General features: G+C 43.0%; 1 protein-coding gene across 1 annotated transcript in view; it reads left to right on the top strand.

Annotated features, from left to right (window-relative positions):
* The window catches only part of Csmd1 (CUB and Sushi multiple domains 1), a 1,119,426-nt gene that overhangs the window by 510,639 nt on the left and 581,841 nt on the right, over positions 1-26,946 (top strand). The window lies entirely within an intron of this gene.

A 26,946-nucleotide genomic window follows, 5' to 3' on the forward strand; every position in this document is an offset into this window, starting at 1 on the left:
GAGACAGTGAGGAGGAGGTCTCTGCCCTGGTCTGACTCTCTGAGAATGAGAGAAGATAAGTTGAGAGAAAGAATAAAAATGTGGAATGTCTATGCATGACTGAAAATAAGTTCATATCCATATGAAATCCATTACTGAAGGGACATTGATAACCACATAAAATCCATTACTTTTAGCTATACAGTAGTTTTCATAAACTACTTGGTAAATGCTTGATAGAGTCTGTAGAAAATAAATAAAAAAAGAGAAGGATCCAGGGAAAGATAAACCAGCAGATCATGAAAGATGAAAAGAGAAGAATGAGCAAAACAATCTTACAAGAAAAATATACTTAACACAATGACCATACTTAGCATTTCTGATCATAATTACATCAAATATAAATGGATTAAATTCTGCAATCAAAAGACAGAGGATGAGGAATGGGTTATTAAACAGAAACCAAACAAAACCAATCAAACCAACAGAAATAAACATAGGGATAAGATCTGTTGTATGTTGCTAATAGGAGACTCACTGCTCATTTAAGGACATAGAATGGATGTGAAGGCTAGAAAGAAGTTTCTGCATGTTTGGGAGACAAGGAAGAACAGGGTGTCTGTGCTTATACCAGAGGAAATGGACTATAAGTTGTAATTTGTCACAAGAGACAAATGATGTCTGGAAATGGTCGATCCATCAAGAGTACATGATGTACCCAAGCTCCACTGTAGAGTAAATATTAACAGAATTGCGTGACTGAGCAATGGTACAGTCTAATGCCCAACTGTCAACAGTAGACGTTTTCTTCTATCCAGGCAAATTTTCTAAATAGTCTTTTTAAAAAATGGGGGTATTGCAAATACCTTCCCCAATAGACCCTGCAGACATGAACAGGGCCTAGAGCCAGGAGACACATTCTCTGCAAGTATTCCCAGATAAAACTCAAAAATGGCCATCATGCTAAAAACAAGTAAACAAATGTAAGGATATTGAAATAACATTGAGTAGATGTTCTGTGAGGGTAAAGATCAGCAGGAAGATAAAAAGATACACCAGAGGGGCACAAGGTCAAGCCAGCCAAATCCCTTCATGAATGGTGATGGGGGACTCTGAGGAGTTATCACAACTGATGGCTGAGGGAAAGGCTGGGACAGTTTTCTTCAGGGATGCAATCCTTGAGAAGCTACCTAGACTTCAGGGGCGGCCTCATGTACACCTGGCAGAAGTCAGGAGATTCAATGGGCTGAAAAGAAAGAGCAGCTGATTCTGGAAGGGAAAGTGGCTGGGGATAGGGAAGGAATTAAATAAGAGGGAACGAGGTGGATTTGATTTAATAAAAATGGTTTGCTTATATGTATGAAATTCTCAAACAATTGTGTGTGTGTGTGTGTGTGTGTGTGTGTGTGTGTGTGCAAGCACGTGCGCTTGTGAGCATGAGTGAAAATTGTATGGCACACTTCTAAACAACCAATGGGCCCAGAAGAAAGCCGAAGAAAAGCCAGAACAGATCTTCAGGCAAATGAGAGCAGAAACACAAAACACCACAGGATTCAGGTACAGCCTGTGCACCGTAAAGAAATAGAACATCCATCAAGGTCTGTGTGAAAAAGTGAGTCAGGTCTCACGTAAGCCACAGCACTGTGTACCCCCAGCTAGTGGCTTTAGAGCAGACTACTCTCAAAGTTAGAAGAGGAAGAAAATAGTCAAGGTCTCTAACACCTGGAGCAGAGATTAGTAAGATGCTAGACTAAATCAGTGGAGCTGAAATTCAGATGTGTAAGGGGCTAAAGTAACTATGGAGGTAGACATGTAGAGTGAATGAGGAAAGGGGGAGAAAAAAAATATAACCCACATCACAGAACTACAGAGGGCCACAAAGCTAACATCAGACGTAAGTGTCCGCCCATGGGCGACCCTTAAGAAACAGACTGAAGGGACACCAAAGCAAAGGCAGCTCGAGTCAGCAGCCAGGACTGTCCTGAAGCAGTGGGGGTAGGGCTCACTGGTGGAGCCTTTGCCTAGCACACTTGAGGGGGGGGAGGAAGAAAGGTTGGCAGGCGGGTCAACCCTGAACACAGCAAATTTCTTTCAGTGGCAAATTCTCTAGATGCTTAAAGTAGAATAAGTGCCAGCCCTCCTCAAACTCTACCAAGAGGGTGATCAAAGGGGGTGGAATAACCCCAGATTCATTTTTACAAAGACTGTGTTGCCCTCTCACAAATGTCTAACTCAGGACTGCAAATAAACAAACATACAGTATCCACCTGCATCCATGACCATCAAAAAGAAAACTGATAAAAAACCCCAAAAGTTTACTTTTTCAAAAAAAAAAAAAAAAAACCTTAGAAGAAATAGACAGCACCAGTAAAGTTGAGGGACACTAAATAAATTACATTTTCATTTACTGCTAATAGTCAACCATCCAGACGAAAAAAATCTCAGAGAAAGTTGTTTACAACATAGCATAATTTATAAAGAGCTAAGAGATATATTTACTCAAAGAGATAAATGATCTGTACATGGAAATCTAAGATATGGGTGAACTCCTTCATAAGCATGGGAACCTCTTGTACACTGTGGGTAGGAGGAGGAATTAGTGTGTGAGAAAAAGCCCGGATGTTGAGATTCCATGGGCATCTGTAATTATCTGTACTGAGGTAGGAAGGAAATGCTCACTCTCAGAATAGGTTTATAAAGAAGGCTATTCAGAGTAGCTACCGAGTTCCCCGGAAAGACTTGCCATATTATTGGAGATGAAGGAGAAAATTTGGGGGCTTCCATCAGTCCCACTGAGCAATGAGAAGTAGAGTCCTACTCTTTGGGCTCAGGAAACAAGAGACCATTTTAACATTGTGTGGGTGCCTCAGTTAAATCTCACAGCCTGTAGTCTGTATACAAAATTCTCATCTGCCACCCTACAGTAGCTGTAAGCGCCATCTATTCTACCTTCCCCAGTTCTAAAACCCAGGCAGTGTGCATGTTCGAGAAACCAGGTATTAACCAATTTTCTAGTCATCTCAACTATGCTAACAGCCATAGTCAACCCTTAAGACATTCTTAGATATTAGCCCCGTCAATTTAGACAGATACTCCTGCGGGTATTTAATTCCCACTGAGTGTTGAATTCGGAGAATGTGGGTCTTTAGAATATCAATAAATACCAAAATTACCATAAGCATACTCACATTCAGCTAAGAAATTGGGAGGTACTGGCCCATGGAGGAAGCCAGCATTCACAATCTTCAGGCTCTGTCTTCATGACATGGAGCCCCAGGTTATTTCTGAGAGCCAGGCATCCTATAAGAAGGCATATTACAATCTTTGGAGCTCGGCTGTGTTTGGTTTCTGTACTCTATGGAGTGAATTTTTTGGCAACATCTGGAAGCCACAATTTCCACACTGTAATGTGTCTCTAGGTCTTTGAATTGCAGAGCATCCAGTGTTTCTGTAAATTGAAATTTCCTAACATGTTATCCCCTGTGACAGGCCTTCCTGAACGGACACTTTGAAAGGCACAGGATTAAACTGCTCATTTGTCTCCTGTCTACAGTGACTTTTCCAAGCTAATAGCCTCGTATCCATCTTCCAAACCTCAACAAATGACTGTCAGCCACTTCGCTCAGTCTTGTCCCATTATCTCCCTTGGATAATTCAGTCAGACAGTCCATATGATGCTTAATTTCTCTTTAATTCTAAAACACAATGAAATGAAGGTTCCAGGTGGGGTGGTGTTGAAAATGGCAAGCCTTGAAAGAAAGGCAAGCTGACAACTATAATACTGATCTGGAATTCAGAACAGATGCTGTGGACGTTTTATAAAGTCGGCTGCTAAAAACTTAATGCTCAAAATATAAATCATGCGATGGCATCCCTCCCAAAGTTTGCAGCTAGAATTCTCCTGACTGGCCGGTGTAAGCCTCGGCCTGTGTAGGCCTTCTTTCAGAGGCATAGGAGTAGACTGGGTATATTAGCTCTCCTGCCCTGTTCCTGAGCTCTTCCACAAGGTCCTCCACCTCGGTCCTCTGAACACACTCCATATTTCCACCTAGTAACTGGTTGGTTCTGTTACTCCAGTGAGAACATTTGCCCCACGGTTCCTATTTACATTAATATTCCACGAAATTCCAAATGCTTTCTTACAGCTGCAAAGGGGGGTGGAAGGTGGAGACATGAACACTTCACAATTCAGCTTGCCCAGATCCTGAATCGCCATAGTGATGCACGCATATTGACTGTTCCTTCCAAGCTCTGTCTGTTTAGTTGCTAATATATACTCATCAAATAAGGCTTTGGTATAGGGGCACACCCCTGTAATCCCAGCAGTTAGAGACACCGAGGATCTCGGATTTAAGGCCAGTCTATGGCAACTGTATTAGAATATGTCACCAGGGCTGGAGAAATGGCTCAGTAGGGGAAGAGCCTTTCTGCTACACTTCTGGGCAGTCCGAGTTAGATCTCCCCTAAGACCGCCTCCTAGAAAAAGTGAACAGACTTCTGCAAGCTGTCTTCTCACCTCCACAATGCATCATGGCACAGACCAATTCTACACATACACACACACACACACACACACACACACACACACACACACACACAAAGACACACCCCAAATAAAATTTCTTATGGATATAAAAATGTGAAAATAAAAATAAATGAATTTATAAGTTCTCACATATCACTCTAAATTTAGTTACTTCTCTCTACCCTAGACCATGTTTCTCCACATACAATCTCTTACCTGGATGAGCACAGTATATACCATCAATCACCCTCTGTGCCATTTGACTGATCCCATTGCATGTGGACAATTTAATAAATAAATTAGGCAAATACATCTTTGTTTGGATGTGTCTTGCTTGGGAGACCCCCATATCCTGTGTGTTACTTCACCACCAGTGACTTGAATGTAGTAAACACAGCCATGTGTTCCTTCACTGGAGATGTGCCTCAGGAATGCACTAGATGTTTTTATTGTTGTGAGTGCCCCATAGAAGGTGCTTACACCCTAGATATAGCCAACAATGAAGAAGGTCTTTTTTCCCAACATTGCCATCCTCCTACAGTAGTGTTTGACTCTAGGATGTTAGGATGGCTCAAAGCCTGATGAGTGTGTAAGCTTTCTCGGTTCCCTTAAAGTGTCCAGGGACCATGGTCCTCTGTGTTTTCTAACTGAATGCAGTGTTCTGTGTAGTACAACACTTAGTTGAGTTTGTATTTTGACTCCTTGAGATTCAGGGAGCTAAGTCAGATACAAATCTCATCCTTACCTTGTTGTGCTGTTCATCACGATGACATTTCCAAGGAGGCTCCTGTGATTTCAGAGGTAGAAAGAGTTGTTGCCATAGTCATCCTTCATTCATTGGAAATGTCAAGGCTGCATTTTACCGATGGCTTAGGACTGCAGATTCATTCTCTGAATTGGGCAACCAGTTACCTTCATGGAAGCTGTGTTCTAAGAGTCTCAAGTGAGCATAGCAGACAGTTAAGGAAATCAGGCAAACCTTGTGCATGACGGTGTCTGACCCCTCTGAGACTGTGAAAAGATAGAAGTAGATGTTCCGGGAAACCTGGAGGGATGTGTTTTGAAAGCAGTAACGAGAGAATGTGGTTAGATTCACAGTGGAATGTATTCTCTCCTAGACAGCCATGAGTAAAACGACTTGTGAAGGGAACCATGTCCAAGGTAGTGAAGAGATTATGGGTTAATGGCATAGAAGCTGTCATTTTAGATTATAGTGAAAGAGGCTGATGATACCAGAAGTGCATGATGGGAAAGGCTTAAGATGGCGTGAAGGGTTTAGATGTTAACGTAGGAGTTCCCTGAGTGCTCAGAGTTCCTCAGACGAGGACTGAGTTGAAGTTCCTGTGATGGATTTAATTGATCAGAGACAAACTGTCAACAGGGAAATCAATTGAAACCGAATTCCTTTTAGTATGGAGAAAACAATGGCATTTACAATGATAGAGATCGCATTAAACATGAGAAAAGGACCTTAAGACACATGTGACTGGGTTCTGGAATACACTTTCAAGAGACTTGTGACACACAGGCCCCAGAGATCTCCCTGGGAACAGACACTGGCATTATGAAATATTCTCAGAGCCTTGAGAGACTTTTGATTGGCATCTTGTCTAGTAAACCGCAGTTGCCAAGACAATTTGACAGTGTGCCCTGGCCATATTGAAATTCTAGAACACTGGAATGTCCCTGAAGGTCTGTCTGGGCAGCCTTGAATAAGCAGGATTTGGCAGGGACTGTCTGAAACAGCTCCAGGAACATGCCCTAGACAGAAGGCGGGACTGTTGCCATCAAGCTAGAAACGGTACTGTGCATACAACACTTACCTTTCCGTTTCTCTTGAATGAGTATCTTCTACCAGAGGTAGGAATTAGATAGGAATTTGGCCTGTTAAATGCAATCTGCAGTAACAACTTACTGACAGAATGAATGACTCGGGGAGAAGGTGCGGTACACTATCAGGCAAAGCTGGAGTTCTCCTCTGGTTTTATACTCTTAATGGTCTGAAAAAGCACATCCCAATAACAAAGAGAAAATAAATTATATAATTAGCAATATCAGTCTGTTTTCTTATTAACCATAATAGCTTTATATTAAAATCATCTGTCTTTTCTTGTATTAGAGCCCAACGGTAATGCATTCATAATGGTGCCTGTTCAAATGGTTCACAATGGATCATTTGATTCCCACAACTTGGCAAAATTGATATGCTGCTTACTTAGTTCCTTTTGTAAAATATGCAATATGGTGGGGCAGCATTCAGCAAACTTAATTTCTACAACGTTCAAAGGGACCCAGAGCTTAGGGAGCCATCAGAGAGGCACCCTCTGAGCTGCTCTGTAATTTGCTCTGTGACATAACCCTCCCCACAGCCCTTCAGTCTCGTAAAGCAAAGATAGAGTTTGATTCCATCCAGTTTTCAATACAGCACAGTATTCTGGGCATTGAAGCTCATGCAGACTTTGGAGATGGTTTCATCCTTAAAGATGAGCAGGAGCTCATAAAAGTTATCTTCAATTTATTATCCAACTTCTTGTCTTACGATGGCATTAATGTCTTTAGCAAGTTTGAAAAGTCACCTGTATTTGCCTCTTTCTCCCTTCCCCAGTACTGTAAGAGCCTGACTTTCTTTTACTGCACATTGTTCATAAGAGTAAAATATAAGCAGGGCAGTGGTGGCGCACACCTTTATTAATCCCAGCACAAGGGAGGCAGAGGCAGGCAGATCTCTGTGAGTTCGAGGCCAGCCTAGTCTACAAGAGTTAGTTCCAGGACAGGCTCCAAAGCTACAGAAAAACCCTGTCTCGAAAAAACAAAAGACAAACAGAAAAAGGAAAATATAAATAATAATTGGACAGGGATTTGTCACTGCCCAGCCTAGTTTGAACACCAGTCTTAAAGCCATGTTTCCTTCTGAGCTGGAGTCCAAATATCTCGTACACATCAATAAGTATTTTAATGGATTTGTGCCCACTCTCTCAATTTTTACAGTGTTATACACAGGTCTACATAGCATTAACAAATATATTACAGGGCAAACTCATAAGGAGGTTGTAAAACCTAGAGTTCTAGGGTCAGGAATTTTTAATGATCATTGTCTCAGGTTTTCATACCCCAGGAATTTGTGAAAGCAAATTCTTAGTCACAGAAACAGGGACACAGCCAAGGAGATTCCACCTGCCCCTGGGTCCAGGGAGGAGAACTGGGTATGCCTAAAGGAGGCTCCATCTGTTTTGTTGTTGTTGTTGGTTTTTTTTTTTTTTTTGACCCACATAGGGTCAAACTTACCTTTCATGAGGCTGGAGGCATGGTCCATGGATGCACAGCATCCTGGAGTATGTGCACTCTGAAGAAACATTCCTGCTTCTGTAGCTGAGCATCCCAGGTATTTCCGCTGAATTTGCCTTAGGTCTTTTAACCCCTGTACTTGTGTTTCTTGTTCTGACCCCTTCTACAAACACAGAATGCTAACAGCCTCATTCTGGGAGACACAGAAGATACAGATGAACTGGAGCACACAGCAGGGGTGACTGAGACAACACCTCACGATTAATAAGAACCCAGAAACAGAAATCGGGGTTCAACTTGAAGGTCAGAAAAGCAAAATAGCCAGCCACAGGCTCTTATCTCTATTTCAGTCTGAAACGGCCATCCCACCTCCAGGAATCTCAGACTGAGACTGTGAATGAGAGCTGTCGCCTCCTGTCTTGTATTCCTCTCTAGGGCTGGGATTAAAGGTGTGCACCACTACCCGCCCAGTTTCTGTGGCAAACCAGTGTGGCTCCTGGGATTTAAGGTGTGTGTGACCACTGCCTGGTCTGTAAGGCTGACTAGTGCAGCTGTTTTACTCTCTGATCTTCGGGCAGCTTTATTTATTAAGACACAAATGAAATGTCACTACACATGGCTAACGCAGACCCCGCCTCTAGAAACCCAGCCGTTATCCAGGCAAGCCCCTCTGAGGTCTCCACTTCCATTTGTCACAACATTAGTACACTGCCAAGTGGAAAACTCTGGAAACTTCTCAGATGCTTGCACCATCTCTCTTCACGACAGAAGAGAATCGCTGAGGTGGCAAAATGCATCATTCCCGCCAGGCCCTACAGTGCAGCACACATCCCAATAGGATCTCTTTTGATGAGGAACCGAACGGTGGTGTCGCCTCCAGGACTGACATTTAAAAGCTCTAAATGGCCTTCATCCCCACCTGTGATTCTGTTTTCAGTCAGGCTGCAGGGCAAGAAGACATGCCAAGGCCTATAAGCCAGTCACGTACCTTCCAATGCTGTGTTAACATCTATGAGACATCTGGGTTGAAATTAAGTTCTTGCTTCAGCAGGGTTGTTTTGTGTTATTGGAGTAGACCTTGATGAGAAACTAAACATGCTTTCTAAGCCAAGCAAAGTTAAAACAGAGAGCCAAGGAAGAACCTTTCCTTAGTTAGAAGTCCTCACATGGGACATTGGGTACCCAAGGGTCGGAGCCTTTGCCTAACCTACAAGCCAAGTTTTAAACCCATGTTCCCACAGGGAGGTGCCCCAGGGCTCAACCAATTATGGTGGGGAAATAACAGCTGTGTGTAGCATAAAGACATGAAGTCAAAGCCTTGGTTAGCATTCTCCTGATGCTACCTATAACCATGTGGTATTAGTCAAACCTCATATCAAATCTTAGATCAAATCTTTCTTTTCTTTCAATTTTTTTTCAAAACGAATATTAATAGTAAATATTGCATTTAGTCTCTCCCCTGAATCAAGTCCTTTCCACATAAAGGCAGGGTACACCTTCTGTGTTTTCCTTCTTGGAGCACATACTCCAGCAGTGGTTTGAAGTTGTGACCCTCTGTGATTCAAGACTGGGGTTAGGTTGATCTACTGTGGGATCCTATTCTTTGGGAGGCCTCTAGTGAGAAGAGAAATCATGAGAGCAGAGCAAAACCAAACGTTCTCTCTGGCCAAGAATCCTGGAAACCTTCATCTCACAAATGAACGAATATCAAGAATTTCTACAAATGTCTCAGGAGGAGACCAAGTTGTTTATCTGCCCCTATGACCAGATTTGGTAATTATTTTAGGAACAAACTATTTTGGTGGGTTTATCAGTAGTACCCCAGAGTTTACAGTCTATCTGAAGCTGCCTAGCCCAGGCCACACGCAGTCCTTCACACACCTCCAGTCTGGTAGTGAATCTCAGATCCGTGCTTCTCATTCACACTGCCTCTTAATCACTGTGATAAAATGAGTGTGGGGGATCTTGTTCAACTCTCTGCTGAAAACATTTTCTTTGAGATGTTAGCACAATCCACCAATAAGTCATACATGGCCAGACAGTTCTCACAAATGAAACTAAAATGAAGATTACTAATGATTCTGTTACACTCTGGGCACGCCTATTACTTGCCAAGGAAATAAACACATACAGATCTAAACTACTACACTAAAGCAATTCGCCTAGGATTGAACTTTGGCATTCTTTCCAGTTATAATTTTTATTAAATATTAAATATGTATTTTATAACATTTAATGTCTCATTAAGGTCACAAAATGCATATAAATTATGTTGACTGAAAGCATTAACTTTTAAAGGATTATAATCAAAGTGGATAATTTTTTGCTGTTTCTAACACAAATTGTCAGCTTGGTATTTGCTGTACAAGATCAGATGTCTGGGTCAGATGATGGACAGATCACTGTGGCAGTACACAGATCCAAAGGGTAATTATTTTGCGCAGTGGGGTGCAAAAAGGTGAGGGTCTGGCTCCAAAGGATGCAGATGTCTATAATATTTTGCCTTGTTGCTAACTTGGAGAATGTTTTTAACCTTTCTCAACCACTTTCCCTTATCTGTAAAATGGTAACCGCAAGATCTGCTGGTCGCGTATTGAAGAGTTTCAGTAGCCACAGCCAAGAGCTGCAGCTTGCCCGCATTGGGTCAGCTGCACCCTCATGAGTTACAGCTCTGGTGGACTGCACAGGAAGGCTCTGCCCTGATGCTTTTGGTTTATGTGCAATCTTAAAATGCCATGTTTCCTTAAACGTGCATTACGTTCCTTGAGCATACAATAGATAGCTTATGTTCTGAGTACGTGACATTCAGAGTATAATTTTCCTCTAGGGGGTTTTCATTAACAAAAGTTGGTCCATGTCCTGTGGACAAAAAGATATATCTGAAAAGAGATGAGAAGTTGACTGAGGTGGGTGTCTTCATCACCACTCAGGGTCATGGTGATGTCTGAGCCTAGGTTTCTGTTGGGTCCCACTTCTGGGTTCAGACTCTGAAGCAGCCACCGCCTGTATTGGTGTACATGGCTCCGGATATCACAAAGGGCCCAGAGGACAGGCTCTTACGAATTGTTTCCCACCTCACTGACTAACACTAGGGAGAACTGGTCCTGCCCCTCGCTGGCTGCAGCTCTCTGGAGAGAGGGTCCTCCACCTCTCCTGGGCAGCATAATGGAGCTGTGTAATGAAGATATCATGACAACGGAAAAGTCAGGCTGTCCTAGTGATGCCAGATCTGGAATATCAGGAGAGTATCCACAGCAGGGACAGTGCACAGTAGCCCAGAGACAAGACATAGAAGAAGCTGAAGTAAGTAGATGCTGAGCTATCAGTCCATGCCTTATCAATAAAAGAGTGCCAAGTCACTACCGTGCACACACCAACCAGTCCATGAAGCTCTCAGAGATAACAATAGAAAAGAACAATAAACGTAAATACTAACTGTCTGAACTGAGAAGCAGCACAGCCCACATCCCCAACGCTGAAGAAACCCTGTTGGCTTTCTTTCAGGATGTTGGAACCCACGTGTGTTGTCCCCAGTGGGTTATGTCATGAGCAGGAAATTGTGATTAATAGAAGCAGTGCCCAAACTTGCCAAACACAGTGGTTAACCACACATAAAGGGAAAAAGACATGTCAGGGTAAAGAAAAGAGTCCCAGGAATTCAGAATTGGGATCAAATGCCTTCAAATACCATAACTGTATGTGAAGACAGCAGCTCTCTGCCACCAATGCCAGTGTGTCCCTGTCTCTTGAGACTAATCACTTACATAAATTATAATATTTCTGGGCATTGATTCATTGACTAATGATAGCCATAACACAATTGTTATGTTAAACTTTGAGAGCTCAGTTTATTTGTATCTTATTCTTACAGGGTAATTTATCTTGACTAGTCTGAAAACACCTAGGCTTGACATAGGCAGAAAAAAAAATCAGTGTTGAACATTGAATAAAGATGTGAGTGTAGGCAGGACATGAACATGCAGTCATGTTAAAACTGAGCAGGTATCCTAATCCTCCATCTCTCCATGTTTAAACATCTCATGTAGGTTTCCTATAAATGCCTGTAGGAGGTTCTCAATCTGGCTAAGTAGAGGAGGAAGGTAGAAGTGAGAGAGGACAGCCATTTATCACACCTAGGCAGTCAGAGAACCTCACATTCATTGGAGAACTATGAAGAATGAAATAATCAGAATGGAGGAAGCTTCAGTTTCCTGGGTGCCATGGAGGAGAGAAGGGCTGGAAGCAGAAAAGACGAGTGTGGTTTGAGATAGGGGCAACTGATGCTGATAGGAAGGAAGAGAAGTCATGGCTATTGCTTCTTCAATACACTGTGATGAGGCAGTGAATTATGTAATGTAATATCCGCAAAACCTTGAAAAGTAGATAAATCTTTGTTATTGATAAGAAGTGTGTGCTTAGGGAGAGCCAATCATTTGCTCCAGGTTCCACAGTTTGGTTCATGAAAATGCTGAGGTTCAAACAGAGGCTCATACTTTTATGGGTACTTGTTTGGAGATAGGAGCTTAGGAGGAGGAATATTTCCTCAAAATTGGACACAGGGAGGAACCACATGGAACTCAGACTCTTGGGAGGCTTGGAGGATCATCCTGGCCTGCACCATCCAATAGAAGCACAGGTCCTAGAGGTGTGGCTCACTCATTAACAGAAAGGTTCTAGAAAGCAATCACGCAGCTGTTAGGAGCAGTAGCACTAGGCACAGTCACTGTAGGAGACACAATAACTGGGTGAGGAAAAAAGGGGTCAAGCAAGAAACACAGCCTTAGCCACCAAAGCCTGTCCTCAGCCTGGAACCACAGCCATGCCTTGCAGAAGGAGAACATGTGAGGTCATAGTTGTTACAGAGGCCCCTCCATGCAGCCTATGTTAATGTGGGTGCCTTTGTGTAATACAAGATTTTATAAAATGCACCTGCCTGGTAAAATGCCAAGCCTCGGTAAGACCTCATCCCACCCTTTGTCATTTGAAGACCCAAAAGACTTGCTGAGCTCCTACACGATAGATTTCTAAGTTACAGGAATGGTGCATAGATCTTGAGTGACTTTCAGTAGCTGTCTACCCGGTGGTCCCCAAAGTGGCGGAGCATCAATAAAAAGATGCTAGCTGCGGGATGGTGTGCACTTTCCTAAGCCTGCCTGTCTAGGCTCAGACTTGACAGCTCACCTGTGAGATACAACTGGTGAAGACAATCTGAAGTCAGGTGTGGAAAACCTGGAGATACATTGGTCCCAATGCCAGGAAGAAGAACAGCTCATGAAGATGTCCTTCTTCACTTCTCTTCAGACTTGGAGAAACCCAGGGAGCAGGTACTGACAGGAGGGTTGAGTGTCCAGCACCAATGATGCAGAGGAAAAGGAAGGACGTTCGAGCCATTAAAGGAACTCCTGGATTGGTGGTCCTGAGGAAGCCCTGCTTGAGAAAGCCAGTAAGCAGCACCCCTCCATGGCCTCTGCATCAGCTGCTGGCTCCAGGTTCCTGCCCTGCTGGAGTGCCCGCCTTCATTCACTGCTTTTGATGACGAACTGTTAAATGGAAGCATAAGGGAAATAAATCTTTCCTTCCCCAGTTTGTTTTTGGTCATATTGGTTCATCACAGCCATAGTAACGATATCTAACGAGGATAGGCCTTTATTTCTCCTCTACCAACCATCGGAAGTTATGACATAAGGAAAACCACCTCAACCACAGAGGCTAAGAGAAAGGTGCCAGTCTCGGGCTCGGCTCCCTTCAGACTGAGAGTATTGCTTATGTTCAGATGATGCTTATATTGCTTGCGAGAGTTTTCTCTGACCTCTGTCTTCATATTCTCCACAGTTTGATGCTGGATGCCCAGGTTGGTTGTAGTAGTTAGAGACCTCAGTGATATCAGCATGGTGATATCCTTTTCCCTATGGACCATGTCTGTAAATTCATCATTCAACCGCTAAGACGATTTGCCGAGCCGGGCTCTGTATACCAGAGGGAATCCTCCTGTCCTGTATGATTGGATTTGGATTTTATGTTTTCATTTCGTGATTATGTAAGTCTCTGTGACCGCATACCATATCGTCAGCATGAATGCCTTATTTGTATTGCGTTTAAGATCCCACAGGCTGTGAAAGACACTGTTTTAATATCCTCGAGCTAATGAGAAAAGAAATGGAGGCAAATATGCCTTGTCAATGACTCATCTGAGCCAAAGGGAGGCAAATGATATCACACAGCTTTTCCTGAAAGAGGTTTCTGCAACTTTGGTAGACCTCAGGGGAGAATCATCAGTTTGATAAAGGGTATTGATGACAATATTATTATAATGGGTCTGATGACAGTACGGTATGGCAATCTGCATGTGTGTGTGTGTGTGTGTGTGTGTGTGTGTGTGTGTGTGTGTGTGTGTTTGAGGCCAGCTTCAAGAAACTTTCTCCTTTTCTACAGTCCTCTTTCGTACAGAGTCTGTGGTGAAGCTGGAAATTGGCAATTTCATTCAGTCCAACTTAGAAGAATGCACCTGTCTTGCACGGTCCCTGCCCCTGAAGTTACAAGCACACACACCCACAGCTGGCTTGTACGAGAGTGCTGGAGCTCTGAACTTAGTTCTTTCCACTTGCACAGCAAACATTTTACCCACACAGCCATCTGGCTGGCTCTTCACCAGTGTTTTACTCTTACTGTACGTCACAGCTGGGTAGGACCTTTGGTTGCCTATTTCATTTGGATGATTAGAAAGTACTTTCTGGTCCTCAAGGAGAGGTTTTTCAGGTTCATTCCAACTCAGAGAGCTCTGGGTTACATGTCTGAATTACACAGTGTCTTTAGCAATAGGAACTCACTTTCCATCTTTGAGTGGTAACCAATGGCAACAGCAATTTGGGAGTCTCTTAGGCCTGATCAACAAGGAAAAAGAGGATTTAATATATCTGGTACTGGGGATTTCATTAAGTGATCTTTGGATTTTGGAAGGAGCACCATTTGCCCATTTTCTAAAGCAAATTCTTCAATAATTTGTTTAAACATGTTTCTCCAATATAAGTTTCCATTCTTAGCCTGAAGTGCTTCAGAAGGCTTAGCCTTGTGGAATCACCATGACCTTCAGCCTTGGTTCTATAGATGCTCTTGGTTTGGCTCAAGAGAGTAGGCAGAATCTAGAGCCAGTCTTCACTTTTGGGAGATAAATTTCTAGAATGACTATTTTTAGACATCAATAAGACACACAATATAAAGAGGTTTTTTTCTTTCTCATGGGCATCATGTTATTTCTTAACCAGTGTTAATTAATCTATAGGCTTGGAGCCACTCCCTGGGGCATATCTAACCAGAAGTGCCCTGGTAATCTACCCCAATCCATCAAATCCTCTGTGTTCCGAAGAGTAGGCATTCCTCAATGCTGTGTACCAATCCCAAGATCTAAGGTATCAGCTCCATTTCAGATAGGGCTCACCTGAAGGACTCATCTTGCAAAGGTGCATCTCCACCTTGTACTTACTGACATCCAGGCTACCTGGGGCAAGAGCCGTACTGTTAATTCTGATCCAGCTTTTCTACAGAGAAACCTGAGATCCTGTAGAGCTCAGGAGCTGGAACCATGGCACTCCCTGAAAGAACAGCCCGTGTGAAGCACCGCATTGTAATAGATGATCCTTGAATGCATGAGCTGTGAATTAATAATCATGAATAATCAAGCAGACCAACTGGGAAGAAACACAAAATCTTAAACTATACATTTTTGTGTATAAAACACAACACTAAAAATTGCCATGGATTGCTTTCTGTGACTTTGCTGATGAAACATGTTTGTATTTCAGAAGCAAAAGCCCTGGTATTCAAGCTAGATGTGCTTAGGGTCCTTGGGGAAATATTTGTCTCATAAGGAAGAATACAGCACTAATAATCCCGATTTTCAGTTGGATTTAAATCACGTGGATCTATAATACATTAACCCCAGAGACAATATACAGCGCAGCTGCAGATGTAGCAAATAAGACTCAACCTTGTGTGCCACACCAGCGCTTGCGACTTCAGTCATTATTACTCATGATAATAAAAACAGTACACAAGTTAATATCACAAAACACAATGTCACTATCAGACAGCAGATATTTTTCTGTGTTATAACCCACAGTTGTAACTTAAAAATCAATTTTTTAATTAAAGCATTTTCTTTCTATAAAGGAACTGTTACTGGCATCTGTGAATGTATGACTTTGAGATGAAGTTAATATAAATGGTTCATAATCTACGTTTGCTGGGCAGACAGATGTCTTGCAGCACAACAGAGGTGGGATGTGGTGGTCTGAAGGAGAATGACCCCATAGACCCAAAGATTTGAATGCTTGGTCCCCAGTTGGTGGAACTACTTGAGAAGGATTAGGAGGCGTGGCCTCATAGAGGGAGCTATGTTACTGATACTGGTTTTAAGATCTCAAAAGGCTCCTGTCATTCTGAGTCACTTACTCTATCTTGTGCTTGTGGATCAAGACGTGAGCTCTCGGCTGTTCCCACCTGTGCTGTCCATTGCCCCACCAACATAGGCTCTAACCTTCTAAAGCTATAAGCCCTCACTAGATCCTCTCTTTTTTAAAGTTTCCTTGGCCATTGGACAAAGCCTTGGCTGTCTAATGGTGCCTGACCTGGTATGCCATCTCCAGAATGCCAGAGCTAATTGAGGTCTCAAGTGCACTCTCTGATACTGGCTTAAACCCAATAGGAGAGTCACCATGGAGTCTCCCCATTCCAACCTTCATCATTACAAAACTTGTGCTATCATACAGGGCACATTTGTGTGATAGAAACTCACTGTAATTCTAGGATTTATATGACAGTGTGCAAATAATGTTCTTTTTGAATAGAACCAGAGCACATCCTTGCCAGCGAATCTAAATCACGGTGCCTAAGTATTTAACAGCCACGTGAACTTCTAATTGACACTGGAAGCAAAGGGTGATCCCTCTGCAGTTCCAGTTAATCAGGAAAGAAGTTTCCATGGTGAGAGATAGGAAGGAGGACCTGAGCCCTTTCCAATCAGTGTCTCCTCTCCGCTAACACTGCAGACATATCAGGCGAGAGCACTGAGCATGTATTGCCCTGTAAATAGCCCCACACAGACAACAAATCAATAAAAAGCAGAAACTTACTTTGGGTGCACTCGGGGGAAAAAGAAAATGCCTTCGACAAAATTTTAAGAAGATAAATTGGAACTATGTCTCCAGTTGTAAGACTAAGGGCTTGGGGTTGTAAAATTGCATTTACTTTTATTAAGTGGACAGAAATGTATGCCGCTGTTTAGTAAGGTCAGAAAGAAACCATAGAGAGTGTGCACCTACCACCATGTAATACCCGGTTTCCGGAAGAAGTGGACTGAATACATGGCTACAATTCCCAGGCATGGGGATAGAATAAAATCAAGGTCAAACACACAAAGGAAAAAAGGGTATCTGCCTGTCTTGGTTCAAAAACATTTTAAATTTTCAGCTGATTATAAAAATGGAATTTTATAAATACTTTGATCAACCTTTTTACGTTATTGTCCACAATGAGAATCGAAGCGTCATCTTGGTTAGCATAGATTGCTCAAAGGTTTTCTTAAGCCTAATGGCCCTACATTTTGAGGATCTTCTAAAAAAATATAAATATCACAGTGGTTATGAAAAACATTTTAGATAAAAATAGGTCACAATAAATTACTCATATTTAAAGATCTGAAAATAAAAATCTTTAGAAACATATTATGTATGCTCTATTAGCAGACATGTAAGAAAAATTGAAAGTGTCTTATCATAATACCCTTGGCATTCCCTATAAGTTGGTCCCCTTACATCCCTGTGAGACGATGGCGTCACTGTATCTTTTCCAGAGACAATAACAGGTCATTGTGGCTTTCCCCAGAATCCATGAGCAAGCCTGGTTAACCATGTCACTGTTATTGACAAGTCCTTTCTAGGATGACAGCTGAAAGAGGATCGGGGACGCCACACATCTTTTTAGCGCTCTCATCAGGCGGTGGGGCTCATTTCACAGAGCAGTAGCTGGCTCTGCCCCGCCAGCTCTCTCCATCCCTACTCCCGCCCAGAACACAGTCTCTCACACCTCTGACTTTAAACACGAGCATCTACATTGTGTTCGGTCTGCAAGCAGTCCATGCGACCTCTTCCACCATGATGACGGCAACTTGCTGTACATAGAAATGATGGAAGACAAGACCACACACATACACACACAACGTTTCTGATAAGTACATCTTTGTCCCTTTGTTTTAGGCTCAAAATTCTACTACTTGCCAAGAAAAGGTAGGGAATGAATTCTGACAGATGGAAATCCATGCTGCTGAGGGAACGTTAGTCAGTTGTGTTAAAAGTATCTGTGCTTTTATCTTTATCCTTTTTTCTCTCTCATAAAAATATCCCCCAAGATAAACTTTTGCAGAATTGAGCAATACCTGTAGAGCAGGACTCTGAAGCCAAAACCTCATGCACTTCAAGAACCACACCTTTAGGTTCCTAGGTGATGTAGCCTAGAACATAATTCCTTCTTGTGCCGTCTCTAAGAGATTTGTTTGGACTGTTTCCATTACCTGTGACTGTGGTAAGCCACGAGGAGCAACTAGATAGGCCACCAAAGGTACAGGGGTCGGAGTCAATGCCAGACCTCAGAGCTTTGGCTTAATGGTATGAAATGGATCTAATGTGTTGGGAACAGACTGAATTCATCCCTCATCTTGAGCTGTTTCTTTCCTTTTCGAATATTACCTTGTAGGGAACATTGTCTTCACTGGCTAAGCACAAAGAAGGAACAGTGTCCATATGTGTTCTAACGCTTTCCCAGATCTGTTCAGCCTGTGAGTTAGCTAACTTTCCCAGTAATATTCAAATACCTCAGGTTAAAAAATCTGAAGCTTTGTCATTATGGTACTTCAGAGAATGTCAGTTTTATAAGTAACTGGCCTTTGCGAAGCAACCTTGTCTTGATTTGCAAGGGGAATTAAAGATTGCAGAAGTAAGTGATGTGCCCATGTCTCATAGTTGTTCATTTAGAGAAATTAAACTGACCAAGTCACAGAGGCAAAGAGTAATGAGCAAAGTCCCTGGGTTTCAGAACTGGGGAGATCTGGTTCAGCCCCCCAGTTCACTATGCCACAGCCTTCAACTTGCTAACCCGTGAAGTAGCAGTTCATCCATCTCCCACAATCATGTCTTAAGAGTCATATGACAGCCACATTCCAGTGACATCTATAAATCTTTCTTCGAATTGTCGGGCCTATGACTTCAGTCATTAAAAGGCTGGAGCAGGCAGACCACAAGGCCAAGTTACTTCAACCTTGTCTTCAAAATATTTAAATGTGGGGCTGGAGGCAACCCAGAGGTTAAGAGTATGTACTGCTCTCCTGGGGACTCAGGTTCAGCTCTCAGGGCCCACATTGGTAGCTCAGAACTCCATCTGCAGCAGATCCGATGCCCCTGACCTTTTTGGGCACCTGCACTGCCATGCACACACCTCCACATGCATACAAATCAAAAACAATAACAATAGATGCTTGAAAATTTGTAAATGCTTTCCCTGTACTTGGCACATGCTCTTACTCAGAATAAACACTTTAGCTTATACGTTTATTGGCTGTAAAGCATTTATAACCAACGCAATACACAAACAACGTAGTGTCTGACTCACTGCAAGCTTCTAAGAACAAAGATCTCCAACAAGTACACATGTGTGTGCTAAATTTTCTATCTTATTGTTTTAATATGATAGTCTCACTGTGGTTTTGTGTGGTACTGATGTGTAAAATCACAGCATTCAGGAAGCTCTGCTAGGTGGTTTCTGATATTGAGGCCAGTGTGTGCTACATGGTGAAGCCCTGTCTAAAAACAACTAAGCATAACCCTGAACAACAATCACAGAAAAGAGTATTCATCTAGAGTCACAGTTAAACTTTGGGATTGAAGATCAGTATGGACTCTTTGGTATGGGGAATGGACCAGGCCCTACTTTCCTGTAACTTTTATGAAAATCCTATCCATTATGTTTTGTCCAGGGAGAGGTAATTTTTATATCCAGGTTTTATATCTTGTCACAGTGATAAGTGTTGGATTAGGACTAAACATTCAAGTCCGAACCTGGAGAGATCTGAGCCACTGTTCTCAGGCAGAAGCAGTCAGTGCTTTCCAGAGCCCAGGTGATGTCAGTTCCCAGAACCCATCCAGATCAAGCCAGGAGAGGTTCAGGGTTGATTCTGAGTAAGAGAGCACACGACACGCTGCACGCATGCCCAGCTGAAACTCAGGTCACTCTGTGCTGCACGCCAACACAAGGACGTGAAAGGATGCAGTCTTGAACTTAGACTCCTGGCCTCCAGAAATGTAGGAACAGTTCCGTGTTGTTTGTTTACCCCATGTGGGTCACTATGTTGTTGCAACCATATCTACCATAGCCTTTTGCATGAAGTCCTTTTGGAGCTTTGTCTCAGATACTCCTGATACAGAGTTTCTCAACCTGTGGCTTGTGACCCCTTTGGGGATCAAACGACTCCTTCACAGGAGTCACCTGTCAGATATCCTGCATATCAGATATTTATAATTCATAAAAGTAACAAAATTATAGTTATGAAGTATCAATGAAAATAATTTTATGATTGGGGGTCACCACAATATGAGCAACTATATTTAATGATCATAGCATTAGGGAGGTTGAGACCCACTGTCCTAATGGTCTTAAGCCCTCCCTCCTAGGCATGTATGTGCACCCCACCCAACACATACCCCAACTGACTCTTAGCCCAGATTCTCAAAGGAAGCAGGTACTGTGCTCAACGTATCTGCTCAGCGAAGAGACCTACGACCAGGGTACCCTGATGCTGAGCCCATCTCCACTGGCTGGCAAAACACCTCTCAAGTGGTCCACACGCCATCGGTGTGCACGGAATTAATGTGCAACTTCCCATTATGGGTTAGGTTTTTCAAGTAGATTAAGTTTAGCAATTAGGAAAATGTCAGATGTTTCTTTGCGGTTTGGATCAATAACAGAATTCCTTGTTATTGAGAGTAAAATTGAGTCCCCCTTAAGGATTCAAAATACCATAAAAAGAAAGTTATTGTCCAAATAGATGAGGATAAATGATGACAGTACGTTTTCAACATCATATAATTTTTCCTAAAATAAAGCCTCGAAAGATGCAACAGTAATTTATCAATTTGAAAATTAGCTAAGGAATACTTTTGAGCTTCGCTAATGCTTCAGTATGAGAACAAGGCGAGGTTGCAGGGGTGTCAGAACTCAAAAGGGATGGGAAGGCAGCTGAAATTGTATTTCATCTGCTTTTGGAACTTAAAGAGGCATTGTTTATGCTTAATCTAACCACGTCTTAGCACCTGTAGCCCAGATTGTGTAGAAAGCCACGGTGGATCACAGTTACCAGACTTTCCTTCCTTGGAGCTGAGTGGAATTACATTCTAATGAACTTCATAGATACTGTCAGATTTTTAAGAATCTACTTCTTATTGACAAAACTTAAAAGCAAAATCTAACCAAGTTTATTTTAATATCATAAAACTTGACTGTGACATCTTTTCCTTGAATCTAAATACTAGCACCTTTTGGCGATACCATGCCTAGAAAAAAAAACTTTTAAATGTCATTTATTTCTGATGTAATTGAGATTTCATTTTAATTGATTATTTCTTATAAACAAAGTTTGGAAAATTTCATCTTAAATAATCTTTGTTTCATTTATAAGCTGATTTTTTTATTTATGAGTTTTTGAAAATAAGACTTGGAAGATGCAGCCTGTTAATCTTTGATGGTGAGAAAATAAAATGTGCGTAAGGTCTTAGCTCAGGTAGGATACTGAAGAAGACTCTGAGCATGGCAGTTGCGTAGGTTTGTGATAAAATAGGCCAACTTTAATTTGCATAGGATGGAACTGAAAGAAGGCGAACATTCATTTAAGCAGAAATGCTGCCAGCAACATTGACACCATTGGCATCAAGGTATGAGTTTACCTGTGAGAAAAATCCCCATCAATGCTGGTGACTATTGAAAGAACATTTTCAATATTATGAAATTATTGAATATTATGAGCACAGGTGATTCTTTGACAAACCACCCCAGCCTCTGCTCCATTGGAAAAGGACATGTGACAGTTCTGCCAGTTGTCCTGGGGGCGGGGACTGGATTGGGTATCCAGCTCACAATCCCATCTTCATCCCGGCAGCCTCTCTGTCTCTCTCAGTGCACAACAGCATCAATACTCAACATGAGAGAGCACTTGACCTTGCCTGTATCACAAAGATCTTGTTAGAATATGCAGCTGGGCCATTATCAGCTCAGCTTTCTCCAGCTGGTACTCCATCCGAGGAGAGGCCTGGCAAGGTCGGAGGGGGCTCGCTTTGGCTCTTTGTGTTTCCTCCGAACTTGCAGATGATACCCGCCTCTGTTCACACCCTTTTAATTATGTATTCTGCACAGGAACCATGCATTAAGGTGAAAAGAGAATGAGCCCCTCCATCAGCCTTGTTATGGCTCATCCCAATGTGAGTCACCAGCCCTGTAATCTTGAGTAACATTCTCCAATAAGGTCATATTAACTAGAGCTCTTGTGCCAGTGTGTTTGGTGACATTTGGCTTTAGTAGCCTAAATATAGCTTCAGCTTAAAGGTTTCAGGTTAGCCATGATTCAGCCTGTGTCTAATGGCAAGTATTCTGTGCAAAAGTACTTGATATCCAGGGTACCTTGTGTAGACAAAGTATCATTTGTTTTTAATGATATGATGCTTTAGGATAGTGATGACTACTTACTACAGTTCTGTCTTGTCTTTTTCCTCCATTAATTTCTATGCTAGACTCTGGACTCTGACAATCAGACACCTAACAAGTATATGTGTCGTTTAAGTATGTATTGTCCTTAAGAGGGCAATTCTGGAGGAAGGAGCAATATTTCCATGGTTGACAACACTCACTGTTCTTGAAAGAGTAAGAGTTCAGTCGTCAGCACCCAAATCAGACAGCTCACAACCACCTCTAACTGCAGCTCCAGAGGGTCCACCACCTCCAGGGGTACCTGACTCATATATATAACCCCCCGAACATACACAATTAAAAATAAGAAGAGGATTATTTTCAAGATCCCAAGTTTACTCACCTGGGTTATTTTCACTTATCTGACTCACATAGAAATACGAAGGAGAATGTAATTGTCTCTTCTGCTCCTTCCTGGCACAAATGAAGAAATTAACCACATAGAAACAGACTGTCTCCTAAGCCACAACCTGCTAACATGCAGAGGCACTATGAAGATGAGAATGTTCTGACTGGTAAGCATTTGCTTTCTCCTCTAGCTGTGGTTGCCACATACCTCAGTCACAGATGCACATAACCACAGATGGTTCTAGAATGGCGTTCTGGCCCCCGTGCTAGAGACCCTCTTAAAAGCTTTAAGACATTGTTTCCATGTCCTCACCAACAGAAGCTCTTATCCAATTGGTTAGGCAAAAATCTAAGCCTTGGTGTTAGTGAGCAAATGATTTTAGTGCGCAACTGGAAGTGCTATAATTCAGAACCAACAGATCCCAACTGTGAGAATGTATTCCACCACAGTGTGTGTGTGTGAGTGTGTGAGTGTGTGTGTGAGTGTGTGTGTGAATGTATGTGTGTGAGTCAGTGTGTGTGTGAGAGAGTGTGTGTGTATGTATGTGTGTGTGTGAGAGAGGGAATGTGTGTGTGTATGTGTGTGATAACACAAAACATTACATTCTGTAACCAGTTGTCAAATCTTCTGGACCTAGTCTGTGAACTTTTTCTGCCTGTGTCTTCACTGCCTCTCCCTGTAGGATGGAGGAGCATCAGATCTTTGGCTGAATGCTTATTGGATGACTGCATCCTGAGCTTCAGTACTGAGCAGCCAATGAGGCGAGGGATTTTGCAGTCAGTTTTGGACATCAATCTCTTACCCAAACTTCTATCCAAAAAACCTTCATGTCTTTAAGTCCAGGTCTTCTACAGAGAGTGGGTATGAAGCTGGTTGCCTCCAAGTACCATGGGAGGGGTTGTTAGTGAATATATAACATATCTAACAAGTGGCCTTAATTAGTATCATTAGTAGGAGTCAGCGTGCTAAATCCTTGGGCAGAATGGGTCCCACTGAGGACAGCTGCATCTACTTGCTAGGGGATTGCCTGCATCTTCTACTTGACCTCCCCAGCATTTCTGAAGAGCATCCAGAGTGTGTATGGCCCACCTCCCTATTTCTCTTCTGTCCTGCCAGGACAAGGCTGCTGAATGAATTAATATTCTAGGTCATTGTAATCATGGCCAGAAGAACACAAGTAACCATGTTGCTTTAGACAAATAAGAATACCATAAATGATAAGAATGATCTCCCTGGTGAGATTAAGGCTCAAAGTAATACAGCTACAACAGATCTCAAACATATTCTGAAACACCAACCAAAGAATACACAGCTATACAAAGTAGTCAGGGGAGAAACCGTTCCATTGCAATAGTGGGAGCCTCAGAAAGTCAGCTCTGGGATGCAAATGAGCTTCATCCCCACCCCTACTTCCCAGGAACGACAGAAGAAGGTGGGGTGTGCCTGGAGCTTCATGAGCACATGCATGGCTGTCTGTGTTTGAGAAAGATGGAGTTAGAACCAGGAGAGAGTTGGCAAGGAACGGAGTCATTGGTGGTTGGACCTCTGACCATCTAAGCAGCAGAAGTTCATTCCAGCAAGTTCCCACCTGGCTCCATATTCTAATTGCATTAACCCACGATGCAGCTGTCCCTTCTTCTAAATCCTCTGGGAGAGATGATGATCATATAGCTTATATTTTCAGTAGAAATGTGTACTGGAGCTTTTGGCTGACATAATTTATAGGACCCCGCTGTCAGCTATTGTCCTTACAATGACTGCTTTGGCAGCTCTACACTTCTACACTTTCATTTGACAACAGACATGCCACCACGCGCACCAGTAAATGACGATAAATGCCTGCGGAGATCAGGTTGATTCTACGTTACACACCTGTTAGAGTCCCCGTGGCTTTTCCTGTGAATTCTATAGAATAAACGGCCTCCTCCGGAGAATCATCTGTACATTCCTTGGACGTGCCTCCTAACTGTTTGACGACAGTGTACTGGCGTCCCACGTTGGTTGTCTCCTCGCTGAACTCCCTCCTGTGTGAACTCAGATAATCCCAGAATGCCATATACCTTTTATGTTTGAAGACTTTAAAATGCCACATGTGCTCTTCCTGCCTTGTCTTCTTTCATCCAATGCACCAGCAGGTACTCTGAGCTCAGAGTTCTCAACGTAATATAAATATTTTTCCCCGCTTCTCTGTGGCTCTTGTCTTAATCCAAACAGTTTGGAGCACTTGTTTGTCTCCTGGCCTTTTCCCCACCCCACTACTCCATAGCATGTTCCCCAGGATCGTTCATGTGTTTGCCTCCTTGTTAACTCTCAAAGTTCTTCGGCGATTTGGTCCCTACGAGACTTAGTCTGATCTTAGACTGATCTTCCTATATATAGGCAGGCTAACCTAGAATTGGATCCTTTTTGGAATTTTTCTATGAGCAGGTTGTCACCTTCAGGGCTCCCTTGAAGCAAAGGTTCAGTTTAAATAGTCCCTTGTGTGGTCACCCCTGAATCCTCCCTGAACCCATCAGTTGCCACATCTCTGAATCCGTATTCTGAGACTGGCCATTCTTTGCTCCCTTTCTCGCTGTCAACATATCCTACCACTCATGGGAGCATTGTGTTCTTGCTTCTGTAGTGTCTGCTGCTGTCTATGGCATAACAGCTGTTGTGGAAGAGGCAGTGGGGTTGCAGATCTCCAGGGAGAAAGAGCCGGTTCCTTAGGAAGCCCGTTCTTCCAAGCTAAGCTACAAAATAAATTGCCCCTGTGGGGATTAAGCTGTTGATGATGTTTCTAAGAAGCCCCCCCCCCTCTTAGGGGATGCAGCAAAGCTTGACACATAAGGGGCTTCTTTCCTATCTTCAGCAGAAACTAACGAAGAGCTGACACTAAATTCACACAACCGAGGCTGCAAAAGGCACGAGGTCTGTGTTTTCTGATGTCTCAGGGAGACCCGGGAAGGAAGCCTGCAGTCATGGTAGGAACTAGAGGAAGATGATTTCTCTAAGCCACACCCTGGATCCAAAGTAAGCCATCTGTAGTCCCAGCAGGCAGGATTGGCTCTCTGTCCAGGTGGCCCAGGACCTCTTTTATTTTAGGAATAAATGAATCTATCTTTATCCTTTTCTAATTTGTACGAAGGTGAGGGTGGTCTGTGGACTGACCATGGGGCACGTGCACTCATAGAAGGAAGAGTGGCCAAATGCCACTCCCAGGGAGGTAGACAATCCTGAGTGCAAGCAGCAAGGGCCTTGGCCACAGGGAGTTTGCAATGTGGGAAAGAGACCTGGCATGCTGTCCTAAGGAGGCTGGCTGCAGCCGTATCCTGCTTCTGAACACACTCAACTCACAGAAGTGCTTCCAAGAGTACAGATTATCTCCTGGCCAGATCTATTTGTGCCCAAGATCATTAGCTGCCCGTCCTCATTCTGTTTCAAATGAACGCTGTCTGCCTTCCTAACACACAGAGCTGCCAAGTTCCCATTAGAGTCCAGCCCCACAAGCCTAGGTGTCCATGCACGCTCCAACCACATCACAATGGCTCAGACTTGCCTTGCTTTCTCTGATTCCCTAATGGTGAAAGCAAAGCCTCTGACATCGGAAGGAGAGATGGGTGATGGAGGATGGGAGGAATAAAGCTCGCAGAAAGTGAATCGCAAGTGAATATATGTGGAAGACTCAATGTGAAGCTAATACGTTTCCATCAGAGCCTACCAGGAGGTTCTGTAATAGGAAATCTGGGTCCTTAGAAACAACTATCTAAGTGACCAAACTGTGTCACCTATGAGGTCACCTGGGACACATTTCACCTGCCTGTCCAGAGCTTTTCATGTTCAGAACAAAATGGGAAGAGCTTGTTAACCAGGCGGTAGAGAAGGTTGCAAGGAAAGGTGTGGAAGCAGCTGAGAGGGGGGCATCTTGCCAACACCGTGCCTGGCTCTGTGCCCGGGCTGCAGAATTGAAAATGAACACTGAAGCAATTGGGGTAACCTAAGACACACTTTCAGCTTCCAGATGTGTGTGTGTGTGTGTGTGTGTGTG

This window comes from Alexandromys fortis, unplaced genomic scaffold (assembly GCF_014885135.2).
Source record: "Alexandromys fortis isolate MF-2015 unplaced genomic scaffold, M_Fortis_MF-2015_v1.1 scaffold_3, whole genome shotgun sequence".
Lineage (NCBI taxonomy): Eukaryota > Metazoa > Chordata > Mammalia > Rodentia > Cricetidae > Alexandromys > Alexandromys fortis.